General features: G+C 50.1%; 1 protein-coding gene across 2 annotated transcripts in view; it reads right to left on the bottom strand.

The window, feature by feature from the left end:
* Positions 1–26,329, bottom strand: part of ASS1 (argininosuccinate synthase 1) — a 286,380-nt gene extending 260,051 nt beyond the window's left edge. The window contains exon 1 of one of the 2 annotated variants that reach the window (XM_086924816.1): positions 25,872–26,329. The gene's annotated coding sequence lies outside the window, so the exon portion shown is untranslated. Of the gene's footprint in view, positions 1–4,882; positions 5,384–25,871 lie in introns of those variants that run through there. The other variant, XM_086924817.1, reaches the window with a different exon arrangement.
* Between the last annotated feature and the right edge of the window lie 1,181 nt (positions 26,330–27,510).

Here is a 27,510-nt window from a genome sequence, read left to right on the forward strand (position 1 = left end):
TCTAATTAGAAAGTAATTTTGTTTGTATTAAATACACATTAGTAGGAGCTGGTCCGTGTGTCCCGGCAGGAGCAGCACCTGGGGCGGAGTGACCCGGATCCTCAGCGGCTCGGCAAGGAAAGACGGCCTGGCCAGAATGAATGAATGAATGAGAGATTTATAAAGCGCCTACTCCTGTTGGAAGGCGCTAGGGCCTCCGGAGCAGAGATCAAAGTCCGCAACAAAACTCTGCACATTTTTGGACTGAGGCAGAGCAGGAAGCAATGGGAGGAAGACTGGGGTTCCCTAAATCACTGCAAAGATGGAGAAAGCTGGAATCAAGTCATTTAAGATCATAGAAACTCCTAATCTCTCCCAAAATTCAGCCCAAAAAATGTAAAACTAGCACCCTGGAAGCAGCCCCAGGCACCCTGTTTGCTGATCAGTGTCATAGTGTCCGATAAGGGAAGCTTATAACAGACCTCCCCTTCTTTACCAGGAACACTACGTCCTGGTCCAACGGTATTCACCTGTTACAACGCATTTTTTACAACGCACTACCACTACAACGCAGGCATTACAACGCATACCATTACAACGCATCGCGCTGGGGGGCGCTCTAGGATAAGAGGTAAGTTTAATTTACTATCCAACACCTTCCCTAGGGTCCACGGGGACTGGAGTTAGAATAGTAAATTATACTTACCACTATCCAGCACCCCAAAGCGCTATGCGTTGTAGTGGTATGCGTTGTGAATACCGCGTTGTAATGGTATGCGGAGTAAAAGTATGCGTTGTAACGTCATACATCCGGTCCAACAAGGTCCACAACAAACTCAATGTGACATCTTCCACCAGCATCCTCGTGGCTCAAGCTTCAGGCTCCTCCCTCATCACTGTTCAATGGATCCATCACCCCCTCCACCAACAATAAAGGTAAGATTCTGGTCCAGGCTAGGGGTGGGCGGAATTTGCGTAGTCGCGCTACACAATGCTCCGCGAAATGGTAAAAAATCTCTGCGAGCACGCAAAAGTTCTGCCAACATGAAAAATTGCTTGTTCTGCCCATTCGTGATGCTTTTTTCCTGTTCGCAAATGCTGTTTGCGTGCTCGGGGAGAAATATCTTATGAACACGCATTTTGAAAGCACGAACAAGCAAAAAATTCAGCGAAGCCGTGGATCGCTGAATTTGTGGCAATTCCGCTTTCTTTGCGGGAACGTGAAATTACTCAAATTCTGCATATTCCGCAAGCAGAACGGAATTTACCACCCAGGCCTAGTCCAGACCAAATATCTGCGTGCTCCTCATTGGACCACATATTCCCGGTCTGGCTCAGTGCCCTACTGCAAGCTTCCTCGACTTTCCCCAAACATGTCATCTGACTCTCTCCCAGACATGCGTAGCTCAACCCCTCAGACCCCATTAATCCACTCTCAGGGCTTCGATGCCCACTCGACCGGGGTGCACTTACCCTCCCAAGCGTACCTTCTCATGTCGATTACACCCCACCAAAAATACCTTTTTCTCCTACTTCCTCCTTTTTAGCCATTACTTTACTTCCACTCAACTTCTTGTTACAATCAGCAACCTCCTTAACCATACACTTCACCCCCCCATCCTGCCAGATCGTACACAGATCAACCCTTCTTATCAGATCACTCCCTCTCATCTGAATCCACACCTCGTCCACCCTGCTCATACACACATAGAACACTCCCGTCCAGCAATGACAACTCTTCAACATCCCACTCCCCTCTCACATCACAAACATTCACACACATCAGTGACCCAGAGCGGGTTAGTCCCTTCTACCCTGTCATCACCTACGCCAGCCACAATCCCTCTGATCTTTCACATTACACACCACTTCAGTTGAGGACTCCTGCTCACACCACCCTACTCCCTGCCCCCACCCCCCTTCAGTCTACTTCATAAGAACTCTCCTCCCATGCTGAACCCACACATCTGCAATTGTACCTCTACATCTCCAAAAGGACACCCGCTCACCTGAGCACTCAACCTCACCCAAAGCTACTTCGTGCCGCTTCGGCACACTTCCTTCTCAGTTACTCTGAGTACAACTCCCTCGCTATCACTCACTTCAGTCCTCACGTGACTTTGGAACACAACACATTACATCCAAACTCACGTCAGTAACTACCCTGAGTATGACCACCCTCTAAAGCCAAACTGAAGCCACACAACACACATCACCTCATGGTGCTCGCCTACACTGCACCACACTCCTCTCAGGCTCGCTCACCCACACAACGTACTCTCCTTGCACACCGCCACCTCACACCGCACGTCCTCCTGCCCACCCTGCAAACTCCACTCCCACACCCTCATGGCCATTTACTTCCTTGAACACGAACGTAATCTCCTCAACTCAGAAGTTTCACAATTTGACGAGAATGTATTCCCGTTGAGCTCCATATTATCTTCTCTTTCCCCCAACTGAAGTCACATCACTCTTGACCACACAAGATTCCCACCAATTCCCTCCCAATCGGACATTGTCAAACTGCTTGCAAGTTACAACACCCCATTACCCCAAGCCTCCTTTACTCCCTCCAGGCCTACTTCCACCTCCACTCCAGACGACTCCAACCAGCACAGAATTCTAACCATCTCGTTGGGTATGGTCTTGGGAGAGACGATTCCACTTAGTCCACAGTTTGTTTTGTTGGGACTATCCACTGACATTGCTCTCCCTAAACTAAACTTAACCTTACTTCAACTAGTATTAGTGGTAGCGAAACGAGACTTGGTTAAGGCATGGGGGGCGGTGACGATCCCATCCCTGAAGGAGTGGGAAAAAGTATGGATATATTGGGGGAAAAGATGACCTATAAAGCACGGGGGTGCCCCAAAAAGTTCTGGAAAATATGGAAGCCATGGTTAACACACTATGGATTGTCCCTCTCTGACTCACAGTGACCCCCTGTGGAGGGTGTGTGGGTTACACAGCTGAAAGATGCCCACAACAATGTACAAGATTCTAGAACAGTTACTAGATTGTCCGCCACTGTTGTTCTTATATGATGCAGATGTCTCGCTGAAAGGGCCACCATGTGTTGCTATTAATCAATGTCTTTGTAATGTAATTAAGAAAATGTTAATAAATACATTTATTTAAAAAAAAGAGAAAATGTAAAAAAAATAAAAAAAAATTCTAACCATCTCCACAGCCACTTCAAACACCAACCCCATCCAAAGCAGACACCTGCTAACAGCAACAACATTCCAATCAGAACCAAATCCCCCGACATCCATCACACCCCATCAATGACCTCCGCTCTACAACTATAGCTCTACAACGAAGCGCACACCGGAAATCTCCAACAACATCTCTTAATACAACCTTGGCCTCGTAATTCCCACAGAGACCTGGTTCAATGACACATCCAACAACACTCTTGATCTTCTTTCCAAATTTATCCATCATAAGAAAGGACCAAGTAGGCAGAGTCGGGGGGGGGGGGGGACTGCAATCATATACGAAGGCTCACGGCAATGAAAGGGGATACCAAATGGCCCCTTCTCCACGCTGCAGTGCCCTCCTCTGGACTTATGCTTTCAACCCAATTCTCCTTTAGGAATGAATGCAATTTACCACCCTCCAGGTGGTAACACAGTCTTCGTCGAGGAGCGTATGTACCTCACAATTGACCAGACAACGCAAACTGCAAAAGTGATCTTCCTGGGAGACACCAATCTACAAGCTCGCACCACAGAAGTCTCTGCAGTGAACGACCTCGCCTCCACGCTCAACGATCTAACCCAACACAACCTAAAACATACACACACAAAAGGCTCCGTACTTGACCTGATAATCTCCACCCTTTGAGTGAACGATCTGATCACTCCCTCATTCCTTTCACCTTGCGACTCTTATACGGTGGTATCGGGCCAACCGAAAAGTGCAGCTACCTGGTTTGGAAACTCCAAGAACATCAGTAGACTCAGCAACACTGCTCAGAAGGGACTGCTCCCCACCGCCCCCAACACGGATGTGAAGGACTCGACTTACCACAGCTCTGAATGCCTTTCAGATCTGCTCGACCAAAAGTAGTAAGTTTAGGATTTTGTCTTAAGTTAGTTCTTTGAATCGGCCCCAACTTTTGGGAGGAATCCAACCACTTTACATCCCACAGAAGGAGGGGCAGGTGTCTTCAGATGGGAGGGGCAGGTGTCTTCAGATGGGAGGGGCTGGTCTCGGTGACTGAGTATGCACAGCCAGGAACCTGCCCCTGCAGGACAGTGCACAACCCTTATGTCACGCTCCCTCTGCCTGCCATAGCGATTTCCCTGCGCTCCTGACAGGTGCGGAAAAAACTTCATAGAATGTCTGATTTCGGATCCTGCATCCTCAGACTTGCAAACCCCAACACGCCAGTAGACCCCGTGCAGCCGCAATAAAAGTCAATGGAAGAAAGACATTCTCACGATTTTCTTTGTTGGCATGTATGGTATTGTCTGCGTCATACATATACACATGAATAAATACTCGCAGGAGACCTCAGCACACTCTCCAAGTCTTGGGGCTCAGCAGACCCCTTATACCTCTACCATTCCTATGTGACTCTTCGAGTATATCCATTTGTATCCCTTCCCTATGTATATAGAGATAACTCTAATCACTAGTATATGCAGTTGACCTTTGTACTATCTACCATTCCTATGTGACTCTTAGAGTATATCCATTCGTATCCCTTCCTTGAGTGACTTTACATGTTGTACATTTGCAAAAGGTTTTCTGTTTGTATCTTTTTGTAACGCATGTAATCCTAAATCCTTATGTATCGCAACTGGTTCTTATGTAAAGCGCTCGGTCACCTTCGGGTAATGTTCGCGCTATATTAAATTCCCATTAAATAAAATAAAAAATAAAAAAAAACCTTCTGGCTGGATGTCGGCTGCACACTACTTCCGGGAAACTCTGAAGTGCCGGGCGCCCTCCTTGTCCCCATCTGGCTGGTGATGGGTGCAGGGCGAGGCCAGGCTGGCATTGTGCGCGGAGGGTCAGGCTGAACCCGACTGATGCCCGTGCTGGACGGTAGCCCTGCCCCGCCTGGCCCTGCACCCCTCCCCCACACTCCATTCACGCAGGGCACAATCTATCTGCAGTTCCTTCCGGCCTGGTTATTCCCCCGATGATGCAATGATGGGTCTTGTATTCTGAAGTAAGCTGGGTGACGCCGAGGGCCCCGGAACCGGTCTGCCCGCCTCTGGGGCGGGGCGTCCCCCAGGTAGCTCACTCACCCTGGCACCGTGCTCCTCAGATGGAGTTTTAATTGTGCCCGGGGCTAGGGGAGGGGTTCAAGGTGGTTCACTCACCCTGGCACCGTGTTGCACAAACCCCGGTGTGAGCTGGCCCGGGGCAGGCTCGGTGCTGCCCCAGACACACTGCCCGTCACCTGGGCGTGCGCTTCCCGCACTCTGGGCGGGGTGCGCCCTGCTATTGTCAGAGGTGCCCCCGCCCAGAGCCCAGCCGGGGGTGCCCGGGAGCCTGCCGAGCTCCACAAGGGCTGCGGTGAAACCCTAAATACTGATGGCAAATGCACTTTGCATAATCTCTAGCGCTCTAAAGACAAACGAGTTGGCTTGGTCAGTGCTTGTTTGTGTTTTCTAGGTTACACAAGGTATATCATCTGCTCTACACAGTGTATACATTCATCCATCTTACCCGCCGGGTATTGTAAATTGTGCCCCCACAGGGCCAGCTATGCTGTGTGTCTGTACCAGGACCCTGCCTGGCCGTCTGTCTGTCCATCACTCATCTACGAACTCTTCCCCACCCCCGTCTGCCCATCTGTCTCATTCAGCTTCTTGTTGAGCTCCCACACCTCGCCGGGCTTCACGGCGCTATGGGCGAACTGCAGCGCAGACCTGCTCCCTGAAGAAACAGCTGTCTCTTCAGAGGGTCAGGAGACGGATCTGTTGGGAGTGCATGGGGGGGGGGGGGGCTCATTCACACTGTTGGGGGGCCAGGACAGGTCCCCTCTGCTGGGGCTCTCCTGGGGCTCTGCTGGGGCTGTGCGGGGCTCTGCAGCACACATGGAGAGAGGAACCTGCCTCTATGGGTTGATTTTGAGGGGGGGGGGGGGGGGAGGTGCCCCTTCTTGCTCATAATTAATCCTGCCAACTACACAGACACTCTTGCGCCAGGTGCACAGGAGCCTGCGTTGGCGCTAGACACCAAATTGGGCGCCAGCGCTGCTGACAGAACACAGTTGCACCTTATCTTGTAAATATTGCGCATTCCCGCCCTGTCGATTTGGGCAGCGCAGCAAAGACCTGCAGCGCTGACAACGCCGAATCATCGTAAATGAGGCCCTGCGTTTGCAAGAAATGACGCCGCTCGCTGTGATGAGGAGGCAGTGCTTTAAATGGGCCGGTACTGTCCGGTACCGAGTACTGACACTTCAAGAGAAATGCTATACTTTTAATTGGAGAGTACCGGCACTTCAAACAAAGAAGCAGGTACTCTGCTACAGAGTACCTGCACTTCTATTTTTCCATTTCAAGCACTGGCAGAAGGTGATCATGTATGTTGATAATGCATGTTTGCATGTGTTGGTATTTGTAGAGCATAAACACAGCTCACAGCAATAGAGAGCGGAGAGTGGGCGTGGCCTCCAAGGGTCATGCACTAATGCCCCAGGCTTGAATCCTGGATCCTCCGGCACACGGATCTGTAAAGCCAGGCGCAGCTCAGGCCCCGGCCCAGTGACGCACTTCCTCTTCCTCTGGGATCCGCCTCGGACGCCACAGGAGCCGCGGAGCCAACACTTGATTGAATCACAGGGGTCTGGACACCGACACAGACTCCAACCCTCAGCAGATGCCTGCACCAGACCTGGCCTGGGCACTGGGGGCGCAAAATGATGTGGACAGCCTGCAAAACCTTGCTAGTGGTCTGTGGGACTGGAGTCCGGCTGCTCATCTCAGATATATTCAAAAACACAGGCTGAATGAGGGCACCAAGAGGCGTGTGTCGAGGGTCGGACTAGAGGGAAACCCAGAAGTGCCCGACGGGCTGGTCTGACAGATCAGTGTGTGGGCGGGGGATTCTTGTGGCCCTGATGTGACTATGTGCTTGCCCAAGGCCACGCAGTGGCCATCAGGAGGGCGGGCCCCTAGTCACAGAGGGCTGCTCCCGCCCATCTTTTTGGCCAGCCACTCCTCTCCCGGGCAGGCTTTTCCCGGTAGGAGGAGGCATGTCTGTGACGCACGTCCGGGGCGGCTGGGAGGAGCCTCCAGGGGTACATTACTCCCATGCCCCTGTTGAGACTCTTTGCCGCTCCGGACGTCGTCGCACAGTTTCGTCGGGACACTCTTTCCCCACCCTTCCTCGAACCCAGAGTGTCTGTACCAGGACCCTCCTGTCAGCACCCTGGTGGGGGGGGCTCTTGGGGAACTTTAATGTGTTCCTTTTTCGTTGCAGGCATTCCGGAAGAGAGGTGCAAACACTGTACTTGAGCGGGCACATAGGGGTGCCAGAGCCTAACCTGTAACCTCATGGGAGGTGCAGGAACTCGTGTCGGCGCCCCAGTAGTCCTTCGGGCGGTTGTGGGCCTGTGCAACCGGGGGTTTGCCAAGTCACGCCCCGCAAAGGGCGTGTGTAGTATAATTATGGTAATTGTGCAGCAGTTGGGTGGTTCGCCACTGTGCTGATTGGCTCAACAGGCGGGCAGGTGGCGAGAATGCGGCCTGCCCTAGGATCGCCCGTAAGTTAACCCACCATCATTACATATGTTGTATGTAATAAACATGCAGCAAATTTTCCCAAACGTAACACTTGTGTCTGTGTGTTATTTGCGGGTTTGGGCATTGTGGAGCGGGGGATTCTTGTGGCCCTGATGTGACTATTCAAAAACACAGGCTGAATGAGGGCACCAAGAGGCGTGTGTCGAGGGTCGGACTAGAGGGAAACCCAGAAGTGCCCGACGGGCTGCTCTGACAGATCAGTGTGTGGGCCAGCTTTTTTTGTTGTTGCAATTTTTGGCCGATTTGATGGCCGTGCGTGTCAGGTTTTATTACTGTTTATTTCCCATATATACCTCTTTTTTTACAATATGCTTTGCTAATGTGGGCCTCTTATTTTGGTGCCCGGGCTTGTAGTTGGCGGGGGGCGGGGGGCGAAGGGGGGAATTGCGCTCACCAGCAACCTCGGGACGCCCTCAGCCAGGGTGAGGCGCATTCATGGCGTCACATCAGATCTTGCTTCAACGGTTTGTAAAGTCTTCATCCACCCTTACAGGTGAAGTGACCTGGGACTGCACGGGCTCCGCAGGATGTAGAGCCTAGTACTCTCGTGTCAGCCATCCGGCGCTAGGGGCAGCTTATTTATTTGCATGTATCACTGAGTTCACTACTGTCAGCACCCTGGTGACATCAGAACAGCATCCTCTCACTACCCTGTCAGCATCTTTGTGACACCAGAGCAGCATCCTCTCACTACCCTGTCAGCATCTTTGTGACACCAGAGCAGCAGCCTCTCACTACCCTGTCAGCATCCTGGTGACATCAGAGCAGCAGCCTCTCACTACCCTGTCAGCATCCTGGTGACATCAGAGCAGCAGCCTCTCACTACCCTGTCAGCATCCTGGTGACATCAGTGCAGCAGCCTCTCACTACCCTGTCAGCATCCTGGTGACATCAGAACAGCATCCTCTCACTACCCTGTCAGCATCTTTGTGACACCAGAGCAGCATCCTCTCACTACCCTGTCAGCATCTTTGTGACACCAGAGCAGCAGCCTCTCACTACCCTGTCAGCATCCTGGTGACATCAGAGCAGCAGCCTCTCACTACCCTGTCAGCATCCTGGTGACATCAGAGCAGCAGCTTCTCACTACCCTGTCAGCATCCTGGTGACATCAGAGCAGCATCCTCTCACTACCCTGTCAGCATCCTGGTGACATCAGAGCAGCATCCTCACACTACCCTGTCAGCATCCTGGTGACACCAGAGCAGCATCCTCACACTACCCTGTCAGCATCTTTGTGACACCAGAGCAGCAGCCTCTCACTACCCTGTCAGCATCTTTGTGACACCAGAGCAGCATCCTCACACTACTCTGTCAGCATCCTAATGACAGAACAGCATCCTCACACTACCCTGTCAGCATCCTGGTGACACCAGAGCAGCATCCTCTCACTACCCTGTCAGCATCCTGGTGACATCAGAGCAGCATCCTCTCACTACCCTGTCAGCATCCTGGTGACACCAGAGCAGCATCCTCACACTACCCGGTCAGCATCCTGGTGACATCAGAGCAGCATCCTCTCACTACCCTGTCAGCATCCTGGTGACATCAGAGCAGCAGCCTCTCACTACCCTATCAGCATCCTGGTGACATCAGAGCAGCAGCCTCTCACTACCCTGTGAGCATCCTGGTGACATCAGAGCAGCAGCCTCTCACTACCCTGTCAGCATCCTGGTGACATCAGAGCAGCATCCTCTCACTACCCTGTCAGCATCTTTGTGACACCAGAGCAGCATCCTCTCACTATCCAGTCAGCATCCTGGTGACATCAGAGCAGCATCCTCTCACTACCCTGTGAGCATCCTGGTGACATCAGAGCAGCAGCCTCTCACTACCCTGTGAGCATCCTGGTGACACCAGAGCAGCATCCTCACACTATCCTGTCAGCATCCTGGTGACATCAGAGCAGCATCCTCTCACTAACCTGTCAGCATCTTTGTGACACCAGAGCAGCATCCTCTCACTATCCAGTCAGCATCCTGGTGACATCAGAGCAGCATCCTCTCACTACCCTGTCAGCATCTTTGTGACTAAGTATGGGCGGAAAATCCGTTCCGCTCGCGGATTTCCGGTAAATTTGCAATCCGCGAGATTCGCGAATTTACCGCAAAATCCGCGAGCAGCGGATTTTATGGCTTGCTCGCACTGTTCGCGTGAGTTCGCGGCTTCCCAGTTCAACTTCGCGCCCCGCGAATAAGCGCTAAATTGCAGAAATACGATCTTAGCAAAACTGAAACTACTTACCAGGTTCAAAAGTTCAAGCTCATCATTAGTAGCCATTTCCTGTAGTGCTTCCTGAGGGGCCCCTCCAGAGTTCAGTTGCCTACTTCCAACTATTATGTGACCCTGCTCTGACCCTCAGAATAGTTTCACATATGCCACAAAGGTCCTGAATTACAGCTAAGGGAGACAAGCAGGAGCCAGGCTGGAAGTTCAAATCCAGTGACACATTAATCAGCCCCTAATTCATTATTGTCAGTTGGGGCAGGGCAGGTGTTGTAACTAATTTTGCAACAATGAAAGCACTTGCAAGTGCAAAAGATCACTAATCAGGAAGCACTAAGGAAGCAGGTGCCAGCTAAAAAAATATTCTGTGACACATTAATCAGCCCCAAATTAATTCAGGCCACTTGAGGCAGGGAAGGTGTGCTTTGCTTTGCCACAATAATGTACACTGGACAACCAGAGGGTGCTGTGATGAAACAGAGGGTGGCATGGGTGGGCCAGAGGGTGGCATGAGTAGTCAGAGAGTGGCAGTGGTGACAGAGAGTGGCAGTGATGAAGAAGAGTGTCCCAAACAGGCTGGACACGTAGAAACAACAAGTTCGCAAAACTTGCGACCCGACAGGTAAGTTTGCGTTTGCGAAAATGTACAAAACACTCGCAAACTGGCAGAAACCCGCGCGAACACAAAAAAAAAAATCACGAGAGTTCACGGATTGCGAGTTCGCAAATCCGCAAAATTCGCGAACGCGAGATTCGCAAAATTCGCCCATGCTGTGACACCAGAGCAGCATCCTCTCACTACCCTGTCAGCATCCTGGTGACATCAGAGCTGCTACCTCTCACTACCCTGTCAGCATCGTGGTGACACCCGATCAGCATCCTCTCACTACCCTTTCAGCATCCTGTAGACACCCGATCAGCATCCTCTCACTATCCTGTAAGCATCCTGGTGACACCCGATCAGCATCCTCTCACCACCCTGGTGACATCAGAGCAGGATCCTCTCACCACCCTGTCAGCATCCTGGTGACATCAACCTCCAATGACGGATCACCTACAGGTATCGGTGATGGTAAAGTGGCCAGAATGGTCTTCCTGCCGCGAGATCTTTATGTTCTGCAGGGTGGGGTGTAGGCGGTACCACAGAGGGCCTTGGCAGAGATGGATAAACCACTCTATCGGAGCGGATGCGCGCGGGTAAGCAGAGGAGAATTAAAAGACCTCCTCAAAGAGGGAATAGGGCAAAGGTGGGCTGCATATACCCCCTACAGGGGGGCTCTGTTGCATGGCCGCTAGTCTCCAGCAGGCGGCACCCTGACTGGACAAGAATGGGACCTGGGCAAAAGGTTGCCCAGTGGAACACACGGGCATCTCCCATTGGACGGTCTGCTAATGCGGGAAGAGGGACCCCCACCTATATACAGGGTTATAAGGTGTGGGGTAGGGCGGCTAGCCATGCTTACCTCACTCCCACCCGCCCTGGATATGCACATCTGGAGCAAAGGTAGACGGTAGACGGTAGACCAGTGGAGACGGACGGGATGCGTGCCCCGGGGGGACTTTATCCTGACGACAGGTGTCTGACTCCTGCAGCAGCGCGAGACACTTCTGGAACTGGAGTGGGCACTGCCTACAGCACAGCAAGATTTACCCCCAGCTGGAGACATGCGGCCTGCGGTGCCAGAAGTGCCCACGCCGCGCAGGCTGCAGGAGAACTGTGGAACCCTGATAACTAACATACACGGACCCATCACAAGACTAGAAACACAGGCCGAGTGCCAGGGCACTATCAACGAACCCAATCCTTAGACTGGGCGGGTGAGGCCTGGACGGGGTCAGGCTGGCACCGAGGGATGCACAATTTAAGCTGCGTGAGTAGAACTGTGTCCACGTGACCCCTCTGACTCCAGAAACAATCTGTAGAATGGGCCCCTGGCGCTCTCCAGAGCCCCCCCATCCCCTGTCAAGCGGAAGAGGGGGCTTTCTGCATCCTGCCTGGACCCTCAGCTCGGTGCTATGTTTGGTCCAAGTCTTGTCCAGACTCGGGCACTGAACAGGGCACCGTAAGCCACCCCCCCTGGGGCCACTCTCAAAGCTTGGAAGGACTAGCTTTTAATTAGGAATCGTTATGAATTATTAACTTATTTTTTATTGATTTTATGTGTGTTTTTGATATGATATATTGTGTATTTGTCCACAGTTTTTTTGTGAATATAAAATAATTAGTGATTAGGCAAGATGGCCGCTGTAGCGCTGTAGGTGCAAGTCGCATCTAGACCCCTCTCTGACCCATGGAGGAACCAGGATCCTGATCGGCTGCTAAAGAAGCATGCAGCAGAGGTTATGCTGGCTGATGCTGGAGGGAAATAGCGGTGTTTTTCACTGCCTAAAAAAAAGCCTACTGCAACTGAAATCGCTCTTTGGGGAGCTTCGAAAGGCTATTGTTCCTAAGATGGCAAACCGGGCAAAAGACAAACAGACAGCAGTCTCAAGCATCGGACCAGCAAAAGAGATAGGCCAGAAGGATCCGGGAAGGACTGGCACAATCCCGAAAACCAAGATGCCCCCACCCAACAAACGCTCTACACCCACGATCTCGACGGCTTCCAAGGCTCAGCAGCGCAAAATCAAGAAAACTGAAAGAGCTGCCGAGAAAGATAGAGGCAAGGTACTTAACCCAAATGATGACACTCGCAGCGGCAGTCACAGCATTCAACCCAGCCAAGCGGGAAAATCCACTACGGAGAGAAAGAAGGGCGACCTCACCTTTCGTCAGCCCTCAGTGATCGAGATTTTTAACAGTAAGGCACCCCCGGCGGCCCCAACTGAGGACGCAGAGGCAGTCCTGGGCGCGGAGAATTCTTCGGCAAGCGGTCCTGGAGGTAGCGTCCTCGTGGACGCAAGCATAGGCGTTACCAGGCAACCAACGCGAACGGAACGTGCAGAGCTCACGCTTTCCGCGGAGCAAGCTGCAATTGAGTCAGTTACCGCCGGAGAGAAGGCTGAGCGCACGATCATGGAGAAAGAGGTGAGAGCGGTAAAAGAGGTTAATGCAACTGAACCCTTAAACACAGACCCTTTGTTAGAAGCGCTACAGGAGGTGGAGGCAGGTTTATTGACAGATCAAGCGCAAAGCTGGAATAATGTGCATAGAAACTCTGAGACCAGTAACAGTAACAGTATATTGCAAGGACAAAAGGAGCAGCTTGTCATTGGATATACAGAGGGCGCAGAGGGTGCAGAGGGAGCTGAGGGGGACAGAGAATTCTTCTCAGTCCCCGAAGAGTCAGACTCCACTATCACCAGCAGTGAAGATGAGAAAGAAACAGGAGACTCATGCTCTAGCACTGAAGATACAGGGGGCTCCAAAGAGAAAGGCACACAAAAAAAACGCAGGCTGACTAGCAGGAGAACAGGCTCCCCCACAACATTACATAAGAGCTCTCATAAAAAACTGATTTGGGACTACTCCGCTACTTCGAACCTCTACAAGGAGGATGGGCAAGACCCCCAGAATGAGGATGGGAAACTAGACCTAATATTTGCAACTCTAAAACAAATTCAAATGGAAGCTAGAGCAGAGAGTAGAAGAGCCAGGCATGATACTAAAAAAATTCAAGCCTCTATTAGGAGAATAAACAAAAAACGTGAGGAAGTGAGTGAAAGAGTTACCGAAGTGGAAGAAAGGACTGGCAGGATTGAGGAGGAAGTGACGGACTGGCAGGCAAGCAGAGAAGAGCATTCGAAGTTGATGGAGGATCTGCAATGGAAGGTGGAGGATTTGGAGAATCGCCAGAGGCGAAATAACGCACGTCTTCTTGGAATAGAGGAAGGGGCAGAGGGGCAAGACCCCAGAGGCTTTGTGATTAAGCTGCTAAAAGGTGCCTTTCCGGGGACCCCATGGCAATGGGAACAAGAGGTGCAAAGAGCACACAGGTTTCCGCTCACGACAAAGGGGAAAAAAAGAGGTGATGGTACACTTCCAAGAGCGATGTTAGTATTCTTTGGGAACTTTCTGGCGAGACAAGAGCTGATGGACAAAGCCAGACCTGACTCTAAAAAGACTGTGGATGGAACAACATTTTTTGCAAGACCGGACTTTTGCCACGTCACAGTGGAAAGGAGGTGGAGACTCAGGCAAATGATTGCGGTATTTCAGAGTCAAGGCGCTGAAGCCTATCTGATGTTCCCGGCAAAACTAAAAGTTATTGTTGGGGGCAGAGTCAGAATGTTTTTCTCAGAGGTTAAGGCTGGAGAATATCTAGAAGAGTTAAAAGAGATGAAGGAAAAAAGGTGGAGCTAGAAGATAGTATCAAGCAGATATATTAGAATAGGGTGGGGCAGAGGGGTAAAAAGTCAAAAAAGAAAAGAAAAGAAGAGGAAATGAAATTGGGAAAAAACAGTAATGATCAGCAAAAAGGGTAATTTGGAAAAACCATATAAAGACTAGGGAGAATAGGAGTTTTTCAGGGATTGGATTTTCCTTTTCTCATTTGGGTAGGGGAGGAGAGGGGGGCGACGCTACAACGCACAGTGGACACACATAGGTCAGTACTGACCTATTTGCCTGTCACAGGGGGGGGGGGGAGCAGCTGGGGAGGGGGGGGTACAGAAGGGGAGGGTGGGGGGGCACGTTTTGTGGTTGGAGTAAAAATACAGTACAGATTGGTAAAAGTCACTATGATCATTATGTCGAGAGGAAAAGTTGGAAGTAATGGGCGTGGAATGCTGGAAAAAGGAAGGGGGGGAAAAAAATGTGTTAGATGGAAACTAGGATAATCACGTTGAATATATGTGGTCTAAATAACAGAGAAAAAAGACAAAAACTGGGGGCACTACTGCGATTCTGGAAAATTGACATTGTCTGTCTACAAGAAACGCACATAGCAGTTAATGAGATGTATTTGTTGGAGCAAATGGGGTATGATGTTCTAGCCTATACAGGCCAGGTAGAAAGATGTAGGGGTGTTGCAGTGCTGGCAAGGAAAGGCTGCACAATAGTCAAAAAGAAAAAAGAGGATAGTGAAGGGAGGTGGGTGATGATTGAGTTGGAAACAAATGCATTTCGATTTACAATTGTTTCAGTGTACGGCTCAAATGATGATGATCCGGATGTTTTTGAATATGTGGACAGAGAACTAGCATTATGGCCAGAACCTGTGATATGTTGTGGAGATTTTAACATTAACGACTTAAATGGTTTGTTTGAGAAGCATGGGGGGAGTTATATGGGAAGGAAGAAAAAGGTATATAGATCAGTACAAAATCTTGCTAGCCATAATGCATTAAGCGATATGTGGGCCGAAAAAAATCCAATGGGTTCAGGCAGCACCTTTTACTCCGCACCACATAAGTCAATAGCTAGATTGGACTATTTTCTCATATCTAGCTCTCTTGTTGGTATTTCCAGTATAGAGCGATTCCCCAGGATAGTGTCAGATCACAACCCCCTGGTTTTAAGTATACAAACCGCTCAAGTCAAAGAGAGAATAAATTCTACCTGGACGTTTGAAAGAGGGTTGCTAAAGGATGAGGATTACATTATAAGTATGAAAGCATGGATAATGTATTTCTGGGACATTAATAGATACTCTACGTCGGCAGATGTAGTAAGGGATAGCTTCAAGGCAGGTATAAGGGGGAGACACTAAGCTATACAATTGCAAGAAATAGAAGGGAGAAGGAGAAAACGGAAGAAGAGTTTAGAATCCTAGCGACAATAGAAGAGGCTTTGGTAGATGCAATAAGTAAGAGGGAACCTTTTGAATCGATATTACTCGAATTGGAAATTCAAAAAGCAGAAACAGGTGTCTCGTTAGCGCAGAAGCTAGCTAGGAATTACCTAGCAAAAAAAGAGCAGTGTTATGAATTCAATGAAAGGGTCGGACACCTCCTGGCAATAAGAACAAGACAAACGCTGGCAGCAGGGGAGATAAAAGAGGTTAGGGATAGCACTGGGGCAATCGTGAATAAGGTACAGGAGGTATTCAGGAGATACTATGAGGTTTTATACGAGAAAGACGTAACTACGAGTGAGCTTGAGGAAGAAAGTATGGGCTATTTAACACCAAGACCACAGACAGAATTTAGTATAGAGGAGAGGGACAAATTAGATGAGGTGTTAACTTTCCAGGAGATAGGGGATGCAGTTTCTGATCTTCCAGCAGGCAAAGCAGCAGGACAGGATCAGATACCTGTTGAGTTTTATAAAACTTTCTGGGACGTCATAGGTATAGATTTGTGGGCGATATGTTGTTTGGCACAGGGAGGTAGGATTGTCCCAAAGTCATGGTCTGGTGCAGACATCATTGTGATATTAAAAAAGGACAAACCTCCAACAGAACCAGGGTCATATAGACCAATCACTCTACTCAATGCCGATGTGAAGATATACGCCAAGGCCCTTGCTAATAGATTGAGCAAGATCATTGAGAAAATGGTGTCCCCGGAACAACATGGGTTCATACCTGGTAAAGGGACTACCCAACATACCAGGCAAATGATCACTGTCCTGGATGCAGCAGAGGCCTTGGGAGACCCTGTCGCAGCAATCTTTCTAGACGCCGAGAAGGCCTTCGACAGGGTTTCCTGGGCCTACCTATGGAAAGCGATGGAGTGGGCAGGAATAGGTAAAGGATTTATGGCTGCAATCCAGGCTCTATACAGACAACCTACTGCCAGGATAAGAATAAACAAATCCTTTTCAAAAACGGTACATATCGGGAGGGGGACAAGACAGGGGTGCCCAGCTTCCCCGTTGTTGTTTGCCATCTATTTGGACACTTATCTGAGAAGGTTAACAGTGAATGGTAGGATCAGACCTGTCACATTGCATGGGAAAGATTATAAATTATTTGCCTATGCAGATGATGTAGCGATTGTCACTCCAGAGCCAGCGCAAGCACTGACCGAAATTGAATACGAGGCAAGGAAATTTGGTATGTTCTCAGGATACTCAATAAATAGAGGGAAAACACAGATAGTGCAGAATAATTACTCCACCTTTAGTGATATTAGAGTAGTTCAGGAAGCAATATACTTGGGTGTTAAGGTGACGGCCGACTTAGGGAAACTGGTGGAAATAAATATGGGGCCATTATTAGGGAAAGTTAGGAGAAATTTGGAGAGGGTCAATAATTTACATTTGACTTTAATGGGGCGTATTAATTTTATTAAAATGGTCACTTTCCCCAAATTCTTATACTTTTTTAGGGCGATCCCTTTATTGTTTGATGGGATATGGTTTAATAAAATAGAAGCAACACTGAACGGGTTAATATGGGCACAAGAGAAGACACGAAGAGCATACAGATTTTTGACACTACCACGGGAAAAGGGAGGTTGGGGGGCACCAGATTTCAGATTTTATTATTGGGCAGCAGTACTGCAGTACTCTAAGGCGCTATTAGGTGGTGGTTCTTCTCACGAGGAAGGGATATGTATAGAGAATGCTTATAAAGCGTTACTAGGGGAAAGGGCTGAGAATGCCCTGGTTAATACAGTAGAGTTTACCTACTTCAAACATACTAGATTCAAGACCTTGGAGGCAGTATATAAAATTTGGAGGGTTATTATGAAGAGAGTAGGGTTAGGAAGATTTAATAGATACCTGAGGCTATACCTAAATGCCGATTTGCCAACAGAAATTTTTTGGGATAACACAATGAAAGCTTGGAATGATAAAGGGGTTAAGAAATTAGGAGATTTGATGGATGGGGAAGGGTTTTTTTTTATTATTCCAAGATATCCAACATAGATTTAAAATATCCGGAAATAACTTCTTTAAATATCTACAAATAAGAAGTTACTTCCACCCAAAACAGGGGGGGCCAGCAGGTATGTCAAGTTGTAGGATTATGGAATATTTAGGGAGTGGCTTAAGGGGTTCAATCAGACAATTGTATATAGAACTACAGGAGTATAAAAATCGATGACAGGGAGAAATTTAGTAATAAATGGGTTGAGCAAGTTGGGGCTCACCCGGAATCTTTGCAAGCCTCCTTAGACTTTGGAAGAACCATACTTTGTTCTGCTACATTGCAAACACAACATTATAAGACCATCTTTTCGCTATACCATACACCAGCTAGAATAGCACAATGGGGGGGGGGTAACACTGGTATAACTTGTCCACGTTGCGACTCATCAAATGCTAATATTACGCACATGTTCTGTCAGTGCCCTCAGTTATGCACCCTAAAAATGGCAATAGAGGAATTTCTTGAGAAATCTTTAAGACTAAAGGTGAAACTTACAGACGAGCTGATAATATTAGGAATTAGTATAGGCGATAACAATAACTATCCCGAATTTGTATTTTTGGCCACAGCAGTTTACAGACTAATTATTGCGAAAGCCTGGAAAGATAAATCTGCACCATTATTTCATATTTGGATGGCAAGGTTACTGCATATATATATAATTTGGAGAAAGCCATTTATGATAGGAAAGGCAAAAGGGCAAGAATATTGGGGGGGGAAGATATGGCGCCCTATAGAAGAGTGGAAGAATAGCAAGACATGAATTATTCTTTCTCCAGGATCATGTTAGGTTACGATTTATTCTGTTTTATTTCTTTAAATTTCGTTTTACTTTCCTGGCTCTGATTGTATGATAATATATATGACTGTATAATTGTGAGAAAATTCTGTACTGTATATATTGTAATGTAACTTATGGAAAAAATGGGAGAAAATAAAAATATTTTTAAAAAAATAATAATAATAATTAGTGATTTGTATATGTGAAATTCACCTCAATGCACTGCACTCTGTAGTGTTTCCCATTAGGCGTGGGGGTTGGTGTGGGAGGCTAAACCCCTGCTTATCTAATAATTTAGCCCAATAGTGCATAGTGATATGATTCTTTGTATATTGCTTATTGTCCGTGAATTTTGGAAATTGAAATACCATTTTAATTTGTGTGTATAATATCTGATATTTTTAATAGTATACTTTTACGATTCTCTTTGAATCAAATAAAGTTATTTGAACTGAGCTGACTAGCTCCATGGAGGGGAGAGAGGGGGACCAGAGAACCGAAGGGGGGCCCCGGGAGACAAGTGAGAAGCCAGGGTTCATCTGTAATGTTTACTATGTTGAAATGAGCCTGAGCCATGTCCAGGGCTCTGAGAAGGACCACCCACCACTGGAAGCGAGCTAGAACTGGTTGATGAAGGAAGAAATATGGTCAACTGATTGGTGGCCTCCCGCTCTTGGGGGTCTGTCCTAAGCCCTCCCAGTCCGCTCGAAATCTGGGTGTCATTTTGGACAACCAACTCTCTTTCGAGAAACAGGTCAGCAGGACGATCTCCACCTGTTGTGGAGCCCATAGAACCCTAAGGAAGTTGGTGCACTATCTTTCCCCCCCGAGGCCCGGAAAACTGTTACTGTAGCACTAATCTCTACTGTAATGCACTGTACTTGGGTATCAATAAACAGCAGGTACAACGCCTGCAATTAGTACAAAACGCAGCTGCTCGGTTTGTTGTCTACGCCCCCAGACTTTCATCAGCAACCTCCATCAGGAGGGACCTTCATTGGCTCCCTATGCAGGCCAGGATAGGGTTCAAGGCTCTCTGTCTTACTCACCGTGCCCTGCATGCCGGCGGATCGGAAGATATCAAATCTCTGCTAACACTCTATATCCCTGGTAGGGCCTTCGATCTGCCAACAAAAATCTTCTTGTGATCCCCAGAATCTACAAATCTAGATGGGGCGGGAGGTCCTTCCACTCCCTTGTCCCCAAGATCTGTAATTCCCTTCCGGCGGATATCAAAGGTCAGTCAGCTTACTCTCTCTTCCGAAAGGCCCTGAAAACATGGCTCTTCAGGGAGACTTATCTGTAATTCCTTCTCTTTTCCTCACAGCCTATACCATCTTTAGCGCCTTGACGCCTATAGGCAAAGTCGCGCTGTATAAATCCCTTTTCAATTCAATTCAATTCGATGAGACCTAATCAGGGACAAACCGGCCCGGGTCACGTGTGTTCCGTTTCAGCGAAGACCTGGCCTGGCAGTTCAGGCCGGACTGTTCCCATGGGGCACGGGGTCAAGACTGATCTGCATATTGCTGGGTCTGAACTGAGGTGGCACAGTGAGCAAAAAAACGACGGCTTGGAATGCTACCTAGAGCGATCCCAGAGGTTAGACGAGACTTATTGAGAGCACACTTCCCATCGTCTTTTGTGTGTTTCATGTACAACCCACAGTGGGACGGGTACGCCCAGACGTGGGTCCTGTGTCACTGGAACAAAGCGGTACCCGGCTGATGAGCCCATAACACCTGCAGGGAAGACATGTCCTGGCACTTGGGGGGGGGGGGGGGGGGTTTGCGCGGGGGACAAATGAACGATAGGCCAGCAGCCGCCCATCACCTTTTGTGTGTCTGAGAATGATGCACAGAAAGGAAAGACACAGCCATTGGTGTGCTCTTTGGGGGTCTCAGGTGGGGTTGGCAGGTGAAGCTCAAGGGGCTAGGGTGTAGAGTGGTTGCTGTGTTTAAAGGCTTGGGTGGTTTGGGACTGAACAATAAACTAACAGAAGTGTTGGGTCCATAATGGGAAATGATCAGATATGTACTGAAAGCGGACTGTAATGTAATTATTTGATCCAAGCGGAAATTGCGTTGTAATCTGTAGGCGCGGGAGAGGCGACCCTGGGAGGATGACTGGTTCAGGCTGCTGACGCAACGAGTGAAATCAGGTTTGGAGTTTCCAGACCTAGTCATCTCGGGGCCCGGAAACACGGGCGTTTCCTGGTGCAGTGTGATGAACTCCCACTTGAGCCCCCGCCCCCCTTCCAGAGATACCGCTCCCGGTAATTCTCAAGGGGGCCCCAAGAAACCTTTCAACTCAGTTGTTAAAAAAACAACCTCCCCACACATAATGTGGGGCGCGCTTGGTCTGTGGATTTGCAACGCCCCTCCGCCCCCCCCCACACTTTTTAGAATCTGGCCAGATTGCCTCATCTCCCATTTGTGTGGGGGTAAAGGTGTCCTCCACACCCATACCCTGGCGAGACAGGCTGCACCTTGCCCCCTCCTGCCCTCCGTGACCTCCACAGGGACAGGGGGGTGGGGGGCGGGGGAGGGAGCAATGCATCTGGCTCCGGGAGATCCTGAAATTCATGCAAATACTAAGGCCCCGTTTTAGGAAAAATCCGCACAAGGCACCAACTAAAGATACTGAGCTGCGGTCTGGGAGAGAAACCTGCGCGAAAGGGACAGAGCAGAGCTGCGCGAAAGGGACAGAGCAGAGCTGCGCGAAAGGGACAGAGCTGCGCGAAAGGGACAGAGCTGCACCAAAGGGACAGAGCTGCACCAAAGGGACAGAGCTGCACCAAAGGGACAGAGCTGCACCAAAGGGACAGAGCTGCACCAAAGGGACAGAGCAGAGCTGCACCAAAGGGACAGAGCAGAGCTGCACCAAAGGGACAGAGCAGAGCTGCACCAAAGGGACAGAGCAGAGCTGCACCAAAGGGACAGAGCAGAGCTGCACCAAAGGGACAGAGCAAACCTGCACCAAAGGGACAGAGCAAACCTGCACCAAAGGGACAGAGCAAACCTGCGCTACAGCTACTAAGATATGGTGCTCTTTTCCCCTCTCCCTGCACTGCGCACCTTAGGCCTCCGTGCATCAATGCATACACACTTATGCCATAGTGCAAGGGTCCGTGCGTTCTGTAGGGAATTGTTTTTGTACTGGATCGGGACCTTCCTTTGGAAAAACTATAACACTCTTCCTGCTCTATATGCGTGTTGCTTGATGCACCCCACACACGAACAGGGCCGGGCTGGGGACCCAACGCAGCCCTGGCAATTTTGTCAGCAGTCACCCGGAAGAGAGATTTTATCGCACAATTCCTTAAAATCATTGCAATTCTTACAAACTATTAAAATCAATTTCCGTTTTCTGTTAAAAAGAGTTTGTCTGATGTAGCTAAACTTGAGTGATCTTCAATAGAAAACGTGGATTTTATTGCAGACATGAATTTTACGAAATCAGGGCTTTCCTTATTCTGAAGACAGCCCCTTCTAGGCAGCGGGCTGCTCCTTGTAGAGCTGTAATATTCGCTGCCGATCTTCCTCTGTTATCGATCCAGACTCCCAGGTACTTGTATGCGGCCACTGCCTCTATAGGTTTTCCTTCGAGGCATTTACTTGCTCGTTCGTTCATCACCCTGGTCTTTGCGATGTTAATCTTTAGGGTGTTTGTCTGGCAGTACGTGGCCAGTGAGGCAAAGAGCCTCTGGAGGTCCACCGGGGTGTTTGTCTGGCAGTGCGTGGCCAGTGAGGCAAAGAGCCTCTGGAGGTCCACCGGGGTGTTTGTCTGGCAGTGCGTGGCCAGTGAGGCAAAGAGCCTCAGGAGGTCCGCCGGGGTTTAGTCAAGGAGAATCGAGTGATTGGATTTTGGGGGAGGCGAGTTTGGATGGAAATGCCTGAGTGGCTGAGAGCCGCTCTGGCAAGTCTGCTGGGTACAGATTGAAGAGCAGTGGGTCCAGTGTGCCCCCTTGCTTTAAGCCTCTGTTGGTCATGGCTGTTGACCATCCAGTGGAGACTCGTATTTTTACCCAGGTGTCGGTGTACAATGCGATTTGAGCATTTATTACGGATTGCGAGGTGCCCAAATTGTTTAGTTTTTCCCACAATCTGGGGAGGGCAACATGTCAAAAGGGGGTTGGAAGACAATGAACCCCAAGTACAGGGACTTTCCTACCAGCCCCCACAGGTGCAAAACAAGGCCCTACCCTTCCAGCTTACCGAGGAAACGCCCAATGCCCACCACAGCCAGTCCGGCCCTACATACATTAGGATAAACTAGGAGAAATACAAACATCTCTCTTCATTGCAGTGTAGGAATGTTTGTAGATAGGAAGGGGAGTAAAAAATAGAGGTGGGCGGAATTTGCATAGTAGCGCTACACAAAGTTCAGCAAAACCGTAAAAAATATCCACGAGCACGCAGAATTCCATGAGCTCGTGGAATGAGGTTTAATTTTTTTGACAGGACTCAGAGCATCGTGCCAGAATGAATCCTGCCTGCATATGTATCCACAAAGATGCCACAGTTTGGTGCAATACCTCTACTCAACTGGAATACTACTGGCTAATCAGTAAGTGCTACCTCGATGGGTAAATGCCTTTCTTTCCTACACTACAGCTGCATAAAGGAGGGTCAGAAGAGAAGAGTTGACTCCAGTGACCATGTGTGTCTAACTTTGTCACCGCACCGAAGGGCGCCGGGGTCCCTTGAGTGAGCTGTCCATCATAGTGGGGAAAGAGCGGGAAGACGTTGCATACCGCTAGTGTGTGTGGGGCAGGGCTTCTATGCAAGTTCACAACATGCCTCCCCTTTAAGGCAAGAGACTGATCAGAGCAGCAGATGAGGAGAAAGAACCTCCTGGTCACAGGAGCTACACAGTGATTGCGCTCAAGAAAGTCATGGATGCAAAGACCTCCATCAAGCATCAGGGCTAAGTTTTCCACAGTAGATATGGAGAGAAAGCACACCTGCCCAGCCTCGACCGAGCTCATGATTTTTTGGGCTGATTAATGCGTTACCCAATTTGAGCTTTAACTCGGGCACCTGCTGTAAGTGCTTCCTATTGAGGTTTAATTTTTGTGACAGGAGCATCGTGCCAGAATGAATCCTACCCAGCATATTTATCCAAGTAGATGCCACCGTAATTTGCAAAACCTCTACTCCAGTCTCACCATGCTCATGATGAATTCCGTTCCACCCGCGTAACTTTCGGCAGTTCCGCAGTCCCCGCTGAACACGGAATTGCCGAAATTGCGCAAATTCTGTGAGCGGAACGCAATTTACTGCCCATCCCCATTCAAAAACCATGAGCTGTTGCATTCGAACACCCTTGTACCACCCATGGAACACCCCTTGACGCAAAGTAACATACAGCAGCACACAGTGCAACTTGTGTTACTTTGGGGAACTATAGAGTGAAAACCCTGGTTTGGGTTGGATAGTAAATCCCGCCAGACCACTCTGCATCGAAACGCAAACCTGACGCAAAACACTAGTCCATCTGGGGCTAAGTTTGCTACTCACAGTCCACAAAGTTACCTGCATGCGTGTTCTGACGTTAAAGTCAGAACATGCATGCACCTTGATGAGAAGGGCTGTACAGCCATCTCCCTTTTCCGCCGTCTGCAGCACTCAAGAGGAAGTAGTGTCAGAGTGTGGGAGTAAAACTAACCCAGGTGTAAAGTAGAAAAACAAAACATCTGCACATTATGAGGTCTATAATCCGGATGTGACAACTTCACGGAGGTAATACAAACTTTACACACACGAGATCGTCAGCACAGCCACAGAGCAGACAGTCCGCAGGAGTGCGCGCTGCGTAAAGGGGCTGAGGCAGACGTATTCAGTGATTGGCTGTAGGTTATCTAAAGGGGTGATTCCAGCAGGGGGTCCTGACACAAGCAGATCAATAGACTGTTCACCGTGGTCCTGGCACAAGCGGCAGATCAATAGAGAGTTCACTGTGGTTATTTGCTGTCACGGGGAAAGGGGGAGGCGAGAGGGATACCCTTCTATGCCCCCTTGGCCAAGGGTGACGACCGTTAATGACTTCTTGCGCACCCCCTCTTCCCCCCCCCCCCCCTAACACACACACACACCCAGCAGGCCGTCATGGCGAAGGTGTTCAGTTCACTAGTGTGCGAACCATGAGGCTGTGCCACCTGTATAGCTGCCAAGGCTTCAGGATGCCATGTGTGACATTCTCATTATTTCAGCGTGACATTGAGCCATGATAAGTGACACTTCACCGACTATGAGGGACACTTTCTCCCGATCAAAATCAAGCAATGAAGACGAGAGAAACAGATAAACACGAATCACACCCGTTCTTTTCTTGGCAGGACACAGTAAGATAGTATAACTCACAGACATAAAGCAAAAGTACTGTAAAGAAGTGGATGGAAATGAACACTGTACCCCTCACGCACATCAGCTCTTCTTACCCCAGAAACAAGCATTGGCAAAGGCACAAGAGTTGGCTAATGTCACCTGCAGGGTTCTTTCTAGTAAATATCTCACCATACCCGGAGCACGTAAACGGGCGGGTGGGGGACTCCGGGGTGTGCTTGGAAGGCGGCTGCATTGGCTGAGGGCTGCACAGCAGGGGGTACATGTGCGTGAAGCCGTCAGTGGCTGGAAGAGTGAGTGCGACGAGAAACTATACATCAGCAGCTGGACGGTCCCTGGAGATGGAGCTGTCACTCAGGCCCTTACGCCATACGAAGCGCGCCGGCGGCAACTGGGGGGCCGTGACCGCACTGCCAGCACCGAGGGGCCCACAATCAATCACACACACGGCAACTCGGGGGGGGGGGGGGGGGGGGTTCTAGACCCTCTGAGGGAGCAGGCCATGAGGTGAGCTGAGCCCCCTTAGATGTGCATCGTGCCCCCCCCCCCCCCCCCCGATGTAGGAAAGGGTGTCTAGTCCCGACAGACATGGTGCCCTCTCCTGCTCCTGGATGGCATAGTGCCCGCAGGGATACTGCGCCCTCTCCGGGTGCTCGTGGTACCCCTCTGATGAGCGCGTGGTGCCCCCTCTGATAAGCACGTGGGGGTGCCTTCTCTGAGATGCATGTGAAGTGTATGGGGCCCCTCTGATGAGCATGTGAGGTGCATGGTGCCCCCTCTGAGATGCATGTATTGCGTATGGCGGCCCCTCTGATGTGCATGTGAGGTGCATGGTACCCCCTCTGATGTGCACGTGGTGTCCCCATCTGACGTGCATGGCGCCCACTCCCGGCGCCTGCAAGACTCGCCTCGTCCCTGCTCAGCGCGTGCCCTCGCCGCCAGCCGTGCCAGCCCCTCCGGGTCCCCCCGCGGTGCCAGCGCCCCCCTACCGCGCGGCCCTCACCTGTGCTTCTTGCCGGGCTCGGAGGATGCAGCTCCCGGTCGCCGCCGCCGCTCGGGTTAAATAGGAGAAGTGGCGCCAGGTCACGCCCCGCCCCGCCCAGCGCCTGTCTCCGCCTCTAGGCGCTCTGGCAGCGCCGCCCAGCGCTGCGAGGGCCGGCAGGACCGGTACCTCAATGCACCTGGGGGCGCGTCATGAGGAAATGGGGATCCCCCGACCTGCACCTGCTGCGGGAAGGGTGGGGTGTGCCAGGAAAAAGGGGCTGCGCCACCCCGCCCAGCGCCAGTCTCCGCCTCTAGGCGCCCTGGCAGCACCGCCCAGCGCCCCGAGGGCCGGGAGGACCGGTACCTTAAGGCACCTGGGGGCGCGTCATGAGGAAATAGGGCTCCCCCGACCTGCACCTGATGCGGGAAGGGCGGGGTGTGCCTTGGAAGCTGCTGCCCCACGAGGGGGCGGAGGAGGAAGGACACACGAGATGACGCAATCACCTGAACTGACGAAATCTGGGCACTGCCGGGCGCAGACATGTACTGTGGGGATAAGGGTCAACCACGAGCATCCTTCATGGTAATCTGGGGATGAGCTTCAAACACACATGTGCTACGTGGTACTCTGCTGAGAAGGGTCCAACATGCGTGCTACATAGTACTCAGGTCACTGGTGATAAGGGTCAAACACACGTGCTACGTGGTACTCTGCTGAGAAGGGTCAATCATGCGTGCTACATGGTACTCTGGTCACTGGTGATAAAGGTCAAACACACGTGCTACGTGGCACTCTGGTAATAAGGGTCAATCATGCGTGCTACATGGTACTCTGGTGATGACTGACTGATGGTATTTCTAAAGCGCACTACTGCCGAGGCGTCTTGGCGCTATGTAAAGTAACTAAACAAGTGCTGACCGATGCATTATTGGTGAAAGCCATGTCTTGATGTCCTTCCTGAACAGCCTCCGGTTAGTGATCTGTCTGAGGTGTTGCGGGTAGAGTTCCACAGCCTTGAGGCCAGATGGGAGAAACCCTTGCCTCCCCGTCGTAGTCTTTTGATCTTAGGGACATTGACAAGACCCTGCACAGCAGACCTCGGAGAGCGAGTCGGCTGGTACCCGGAGAATAGGTATTGCAGATCGAAAGCCCCCTCTCCAGACAGTGCCTTATGGACCAAGCAGAATGCCTTAAAGTCCACCCGTACTGGAAGCCAAAGTAGTTGCCTGATTGAACGGGAGGTAGGATGGTGTTTAGGCAAGTTAAAAAGTACTCTCGCTGCTGCATTTTGGACTGATTGCGCCAGTTGAGCAGTGCCAGCTCCCAGATGAAGGGCATCGCCATAATCGATTCTTGACAAGATGGTGGCAATTATAACTGTTTTTCGGAGGTCAAAAGGGATAAACGGGAGTATCTTTCTCAGCCCTTTTAACACGAAAAAGCATGCTGAGGTCACTTGATGGATCTGCGGCCTCCAGGACATGTCTTTATCAAACAGTATGCCGAGGTTCCTACCGTTAGTCACTGGGACCGGGCAGGCCCCTGCTGCTATAGGCCACCAGAGCGTGTTCCAAATAGAAGCTTTTTGGCCAAATTCCAGGACTCCTGTCTTTTCAGTATTCAACTTTAGGAAGTTCTGATTCATCCAGGTCATAAC

This window comes from Lissotriton vulgaris, chromosome 5 (assembly GCF_964263255.1).
Source record: "Lissotriton vulgaris chromosome 5, aLisVul1.2, whole genome shotgun sequence".
Lineage (NCBI taxonomy): Eukaryota > Metazoa > Chordata > Amphibia > Caudata > Salamandridae > Lissotriton > Lissotriton vulgaris.